This window comes from Epinephelus lanceolatus, chromosome 18 (assembly GCF_041903045.1).
Source record: "Epinephelus lanceolatus isolate andai-2023 chromosome 18, ASM4190304v1, whole genome shotgun sequence".
Taxonomy (NCBI): Eukaryota; Metazoa; Chordata; class Actinopteri; order Perciformes; family Serranidae; genus Epinephelus; species Epinephelus lanceolatus.
Window position 1 is genome coordinate 3,815,895 of NC_135751.1, and position 8,206 is coordinate 3,824,100.

An 8,206-nucleotide genomic window follows, 5' to 3' on the forward strand; every position below is an offset into this window, starting at 1 on the left:
CTTTTAATGTCAAACATTTGATTTGAAAGTTACTGTTCTTCAACAGAAGCATACAGTCCTGATTTGGTCACGTTTTTAGTAGACAACACTCACAAAAATGACTCTTCTTAAAGTCACTAATGACATTATGAAGGCTGCAGATGATGGGAAATGGCCATTACTGGTAATACTTGAATTCTGGTCTACCTTTGATACAGTAGATCATTATAGTCGTTTAAATAGGCTTAACCAATTGGTGGGTATTTTCAGGTCTGCCTTGGATTGGTTACCTTGCTGATAGGCGTTTTGCTGCCTCTGTGGGTCAGTTTATGTCAGACACAGCATCTCTTTCATGCCTTGTCCCATGCGGCTCTGTTCTGGGTTGTTTATTATTCCTTTTATACCTCCAGGACAGATTAGTAACCATTTTAGCAGCATTTTTTTTTTTTTTTACCATTTTTATGCTGATGAAATTCAATTATATTGCTCTTTTAAACCTGATGAGACCAGCCAATTGTCTACCTTAAATGAATGTTTGTTTACTCTCTCTTCACTGTCTTCCCATTGAATCCCACATCCAAAATACTGGTGCTGACTTTTAGAGCCTTGCATGGGTCAAACACCACAGTGCATGGCTGACCTCCCATATTCGCCGAATTGACCACTTGGGCCATCTGACCAAACATCTCTGGCTGTCCCCTCATACCTGCTATATAACCCAAGTTGCCCGCGCTTTTCCAGCTGTTGCCCCAACGCATGGAATGCTCTCCCTTTATCACTGTGATCCCTTGATTTTTGTAATAACTTAATGAAGTGACTGAAATAATTTATAATTAGAAAGGCTTTTTGTTAGAATACAACATTCACATTATTTATTCTTATTTATAATACTGTAGTACCCCTGGGTGGAACCTAGTTTATGGTTGGACACAGTGTGGTTCAACAGAAATGTTGTATTTTTGACAGAAAAAAGCGTTGCTTGACACTTTACTTTCATGTTGCGCACCGTAAGGATTTTGCTATGTCGTGGACAACATCATTTTTTGTTGTGCAATGTGATTAGTAGTGTTATTATCGTTGCCATGGAGATAGTAGTTTTCAGTCCATGCAACTAGCTACCACAGTAGCTGGCCAAACTGCCTTCACCAAGCTGACTGACAGCAGACATTCACTGAACCTAAATACACTGCTCAGAAAAATAGGGAACACTTAAATCATACATCCCAGATCTTGATGAATGAAATATTCCAGATGAAAATCTTTATTGATTACATAGTGTAATTCATTGAAAACAAAATAATGTAAGAACAATCCATGGAAACCAAAATCATTAACTCATTTTGGACTCAATTCAGAATCTTACCCAAAATCAAAGTGGAAAAATCAGACCACAGGCTGATCCAACTTCTGTGAATTTCCTCAGGACAACGCATAATGTGGCTTAGTAGTGTGTATGGCCTCCACGTGCCTGTATACATTCCCTACAACATCTGGGCATGCTCCTGATGAGACAACGGATGGTCTCCTGGGGGATCTCCTCCCAGACCTGGATCAGGGCATCAGTAAGCTCCTGGACAGTCTGGTGCGATGTGGAGGTGGTGGATGCTACGATACATTATATCCCAAAGGTGCTCGATTGGATTCAGGTCTGGGGAACGGGCGGGCCAGTCAATAGCATCAATGCCTTCATCACCCAGGAACTGCTGACACACTCCAGCCACATGAGGCTGGGCATTGTCATGCATCAGAAGGAACCCAGGGCCCACTGCACCAGCATATGGTCTGACAGTGGGTCTGAGGATCTCATCCTGGTACCTAACAGTAGTCAGGGTACCTCTGGCTAGCACGTGGAACTTGTTCTCACTATTGCTTTGCACATATTTTTTAATCATTATTGCCATAATAGAAAGAGCAGGGTCAGGGAGGAGACAGTGGACCAGGGGCCAGCAAGGATGATCATGCAGGGTCTTCACAGGTGAGGAGAGATTTTAACTGGCTGAGAGAAAATATCTATAGCATAATAGTGACTGAGGTTACTTTCCACAGCTATGTCACCACTACTATTCCTAATTCCATTTATGAATTTTGCTTTGCACATTTATTATCTATATTATTGCAATAGATAGAAGAGGGACAGGGAGAAACCAGCCAGGTATTTGACACTTAATTATCTGGCTTCTTACCCTGTAGATGCCCGAGGGTCATTCTGTGTCAATTTGTGTCAGTTTGGCAGCTAAAACTTCAGATTTTGCTTGTATATAATTTTAAAGAACTAAAGTCGGTCCCCTGGTGCTGTACTGTGGCTGTTTGTGGTTATGTGGTTCTTTAGCCCCTAAGGAGAGGTGCAATTGAATGTGAGAGGATGATAAATCACTCAATAGATCTCTGAACAATTTGTCCCCCTCACTTCTGAAATGATGGCTACTCCCCTGAATGTAGATATTATACAGTGGAATATTTGTGTAGTTTTAAACAGCTGTCTGTGCAGATTACACTATATTGAACACGACAAAAATAGACAAGGAGCATTAAAAACTCAGGGGTTCTCTGGTAACCATTGAGACAACTCAAAACCTTTCCCAGAAGCATAAATTGAAAACATTTTGCTGCTCTTTAATTTCTGTTGAATGGCACTCTTCAGAAGTGTCGAGTGCCCAACCATAAATCAGGCTTTAGGCTGACTCAGCTATAAGCCACAGACTGTATAAAAATGGACGTAGTTACTGTGATGCCACCCATTGGTTTGTGGACTGCTGTTTTGAAGCCTCAAGGTTGGCATTTTGGCCTTTGCTATCTTGGTTTTTCAGACCCAGAAGTGACCACATTAGGGGGAGAGGCTGGAGCTTTGGAGAAGTGAGGGGTGGATCTGATACACAGAGTATAGACTCACAAGTCAGTCTTTAGATGCTTTGCTTAACTAAAGACTGATGACTTTCTCCCTGATTTTGTGTTTAGATGGGTGGATACAATTTCAGAGTTTAAAAAAACTCCCTACATTGCAGAACCAAAAGTAAATCCACAGGGCGGTCCTTCGGTGGTTCGCTGAACTCTTGTGCTTGTAAACATAGTCCCACTAGAAACACGTGTAGCGGTACAAAATGGCTCAAGTCGCGCTCACAGAAAACGGCATCAAAGTTAGTGGATGTTTGTCGCGTTTGCAGTGACACATTCTCGCCAATTAAAAGAAACAAACATAATCTTTTACAAGGCCATGACTCATCCGTCTGGCCGGACTACAGAGGGAATCGCCTTGTTGTTTACAAATACTTCCAGTTAGAAAACCAGCAGAGCATTTAGCTATATATATATATATATATATATATATATATATATATATATATATATATATATATATATATATATATATGTGTGTACATATATATATATATATATATGTATATATATATATATATATATGTACATATATATATATATATGTACATATATATATATATATATATATGTATGTATATATATATATATATATATGTATATGTATATATATATATATATGTACATATATATATATATATATATATATACAGTACAGGCCAAAAGTTTGGACACACCTTCTCATTCAATGCGTTTTCTTTATTTTCATGACTATTTACATTGTAGATTCTCACTGAAGGCATCAAAACTATGAATGAACACATGTGGAGTTATGTACTTAACAAAAAAAGGTGAAATAACTGAAAACATGTTTTATATTCTAGTTTCTTCAAAATAGCCACCCTTTGCTCTGATTACTGCTTTGCACACTCTTGGCATTCTCTCCATGAGCTTCAAGAGGTAGTCACCTGAAATGGTTTTCCAACAGTCTTGAAGGAGTTCCCAGAGGTGTTTAGCACTTGTTGGCCCCTTTGCCTTCACTCTGCGGTCCAGCTCACCCCAAACCATCTCGATTGGGTTCAGGTCCGGTGACTGTGGAGGCCAGGTCATCTGCCGCAGCACTCCATCACTCTCCTTCTTGGTCAAATAGCCCTTACACAGCCTGGAGGTGTGTTTGGGGTCATTGTCCTGTTGAAAAATAAATGATCGTCCAACTAAACGCAAACCGGATGGGATGGCATGTTGCTGCAGGATGCTGTGGTAGCCATGCTGGTTCAGTGTGCCTTCAATTTTGAATAAATCCCCAACAGTGTCACCAGCAAAACACCCCCACACCATCACACCTCCTCCTCCATGCTTCACAGTGGGAACCAGGCATGTGGAATCCATCCGTTCACCTTTTCTGCGTCTCACAAAGACACGGCGGTTGGAACCAAAGATCTCAAATTTGGACTCATCAGACCAAAGCACAGATTTCCACTGGTCTAATGTCCATTCCTTGTGTTTCTTGGCCCAAACAAATCTCTTCTGCTTGTTGCCTCTCCTTAGCAGTGGTTTCCTAGCAGCTATTTGACCATGAAGGCCTGATTGGCGCAGTCTCCTCTTAACAGTTGTTCTAGAGATGGGTCTGCTGCTAGAACTCTGTGTGGCATTCATCTGGTCTCTGATCTGAGCTGCTGTTAACTTGCCATTTCTGAGGCTGGTGACTCGGATGAACTTATCCTCAGAAGCAGAGGTGACTCTTGGTCTTCCTTTCCTGGGTCGGTCCTCATGTGTGCCAGTTTCGTTGTAGCGCTTGATGGTTTTTGCGACTCCACTTGGGGACACATTTAAAGTTTTTGCAATTTTGCGGACTGACTGACCTTCATTTCTTAAAGTAATGATGGCCACTCGTTTTTCTTTAGTTAGCTGATTGGTTCTTGCCATAATATGAATTTTAACAGTTGTCCAATAGGGCTGTCGGCTGTGTATTAACCTGACTTCTGCACAACACAACTGATGGTCCCAACCCCATTGATAAAGCAAGAAATTCCACTAATTAACCCTGATAAGGCACACCTGTGAAGTGGAAACCATTTCAGGTGACTACCTCTTGAAGCTCATGGAGAGAATGCCAAGAGTGTGCAAAGCAGTAATCAGAGCAAAGGGTGGCTATTTTGAAGAAACTAGAATATAAAACATGTTTTCAGTTATTTCACCTTTTTTTGTTAAGTACATAACTCCACATGTGTTCATTCATAGTTTTGATGCCTTCAGTGAGAATCTACAATGTAAATAGTCATGAAAATAAAGAAAACGCATTGAATGAGAAGGTGTGTCCAAACTTTTGGCCTGTACTGTATATGTACATATATATATATATATATATATATATATATATATATATATATATATATATATATATATATATATATATATATATATATATATGTGTATATGTGTGTGTATATATGTATATATATATATATATATGTATGTATATGTATTTATATACAGTACAGGCCAAAAGTTTGGACACACCTTCTCATTCAATGCGTTTTCTTTATTTTCATGACTATTTACATTGTAGATTCTCACTGAAGGCATCAAAACTATGAATGAACACATGTGGAGTTATGTACTTAACAAAAAAAGATGAAATAACTGAAAACATGTTTTATATTCTAGTTTCTTCAAAATAGCCACCCTTTGCTCTGATTACTGCTTTGCACACTCTTGGCATTCTCTCCATGAGCTTCAAGAGGTAGTCACCTGAAATGGTTTCCACTTCACAGGTGTGCCTTATCAGGGTTAATTAGTGGAATTTCTTGCTTTATCAGTGGGGTTGGGACCATCAGTTGTGTTGTGCAGAAGTCAGGTTAATACACAGCCGACAGCCCTATTGGACAACTGTTAAAATTCATATTATGGCAAGAACCAATCAGCTAACTAAAGAAAAACGAGTGGCCATCATTACTTTAAGAAATGAAGGTCAGTCAGTCCGGAAAATTGCAAAAACTTTAAATGTGTCCCCAAGTGGAGTTGCAAAAACCATCAAGCGCTACAACGAAACTGGCACACATGAGGACCGACCCAGGAAAGGAAGACCAAGAGTCACCTCTGCTTCTGAGGATAAGTTCATCCAAGTCACCAGCCTCAGAAATCGCAAGTTAACAGCAGCTCAGATCAGAGACCAGATGAATGCCACACAGAGTTCTAGCAGCAGACCCATCTCTAGAACAACTGTTAAGAGGAGACTGCGCCAATCAGGCCTTCATGGTCAAATAGCTGCTAGGAAACCACTGCTAAGGAGAGGCAACAAGCAGAAGAGATTTGTTTGGGCCAAGAAACACAAGGAATGGACATTAGACCAGTGGAAATCTGTGCTTTGGTCTGATGAGTCCAAATTTGAGATCTTTGGTTCCAACCGCCGTGTCTTTGTGAGACGCAGAAAAGGTGAACGGATGGATTCCACATGCCTGGTTCCCACTGTGAAGCATGGAGGAGGAGGCGTGATGGTGTGGGAGTGTTTTGCTGGTGACACTGTTGGGGATTTATTCAAAATTGAAGGCACACTGAACCAGCATGGCTACCACAGCATCCTGCAGCGACATGCCATCCCATCCGGTTTGCGTTTAGTTGGACGATCATTTATTTTTCAACAGGACAATGACCCCAAACACACCTCCAGGCTGTGTAAGGGCTATTTGACCAAGAAGGAGAGTGATGGAGTGCTGCGGCAGATGACCTGGCCTCCACAGTCACCGGACCTGAACCCAATCGAGATGGTTTGGGGTGAGCTGGACCGCAGAGTGAAGGCAAAGGGGCCAACAAGTGCTAAACACCTCTGGGAACTCCTTCAAGACTGTTGGAAAACCATTTCAGGTGACTACCTCTTGAAGCTCATGGAGAGAATGCCAAGAGTGTGCAAAGCAGTAATCAGAGCAAAGGGTGGCTATTTTGAAGAAACTAGAATATAAAACATGTTTTCAGTTATTTCACCTTTTTTTGTTAAGTACATAACTCCACATGTGTTCATTCATAGTTTTGATGCCTTCAGTGAGAATCTACAATGTAAATAGTCATGAAAATAAAGAAAACGCATTGAATGAGAAGGTGTGTCCAAACTTTTGGCCTGTACTGTATATATATATATATATATATATATATATATGTCTATGTCCATATATATATATATATATATATATATATATATATATATATATATAATGTCTATATATATATATATATATATATATATATATATATATATATATATGTCTATATATTTTTACAACAGTTAGTTCCGACCGAGTAATTTGATTGGACGAGAGGCATTCCGTGAGTGCTGGTATAGAGTACAACATCACTGGGACTTGTAACAGTAAAATCACTCCACTCACAGGTGTTATAAATATAAATACAACCGTTAATTAATCAGCTGTCACACTCGCTACATTGACACAAACTAACACTATAGCGTTACACCAAGAAGATGGATATTTTCCCCCAAATTACAATTGAATTAAATCATGAGTGGTCGTCAGGAGAGGACGAGGAAAAGGAAAGCCAGGATTCTTCTGTGCAGACCTCCAAGTGTGTTTGTGTAACATCAGCCGACCAACTGCCGACAAACTGGAGAGGAGAAAAAATGAAGCGAACACCGCCAGGAATTATCAATGATCATCTGATAAGGTACTGATGAGGATGAAAGAGTGGAAGCTGAATCTGGCCGTGCCAACATCCAGGTTTGCCAATGTTTCATCAGCCGAACTGGACGAAGTTACACAGTTGCAGATTAATGTAAATACAAAGTAGCTTGTGAGTTCCTGGCGTGTGTGCTGCGTTGCCTGGCAACAAACTGGGAGAACTGTTTTTTTTTTTCGCGGAGCTACATAACATACTTAAATAATTTATTTCATCACCTCTTGTTAACATTTCCTTACTCAGCATTGCTGTTTAAGCTGTTATTGAACTGTTGTATAAAAGCAATATCACACTTGAGGTTGTGACGTTGTACTGTATATGGTCATGGCTGTAATTGTCTTCGGCACCGTGCCTATGACCGAATCACAGCCGTGACGATATGCAGTACAACGTCACTCCCTCTCCTGTGATATTGCTTAAATATACACAGAAGACTTATCACAAGGACGAGACTCAGCTGGAGAAGGAGGACATGGGCAAAAGGAGTGAACAAGGCTGACAACAAAGATGTAGCAGACAAGACTAATACAAAACAGGTGTGAAGGGAAGACTCAGGGAACAGGCAAGGACTAACGAGACAGGTAGAGCAGAAAACAGGCGGGAAAACACACATAAGCCCCTTTTCCACCGCAGGAACTTTTACCATTTACCCGGGATTTTGAAAAACCTTGACGCGATTCCACCGAATTTACCGTTTACTATGCTATTT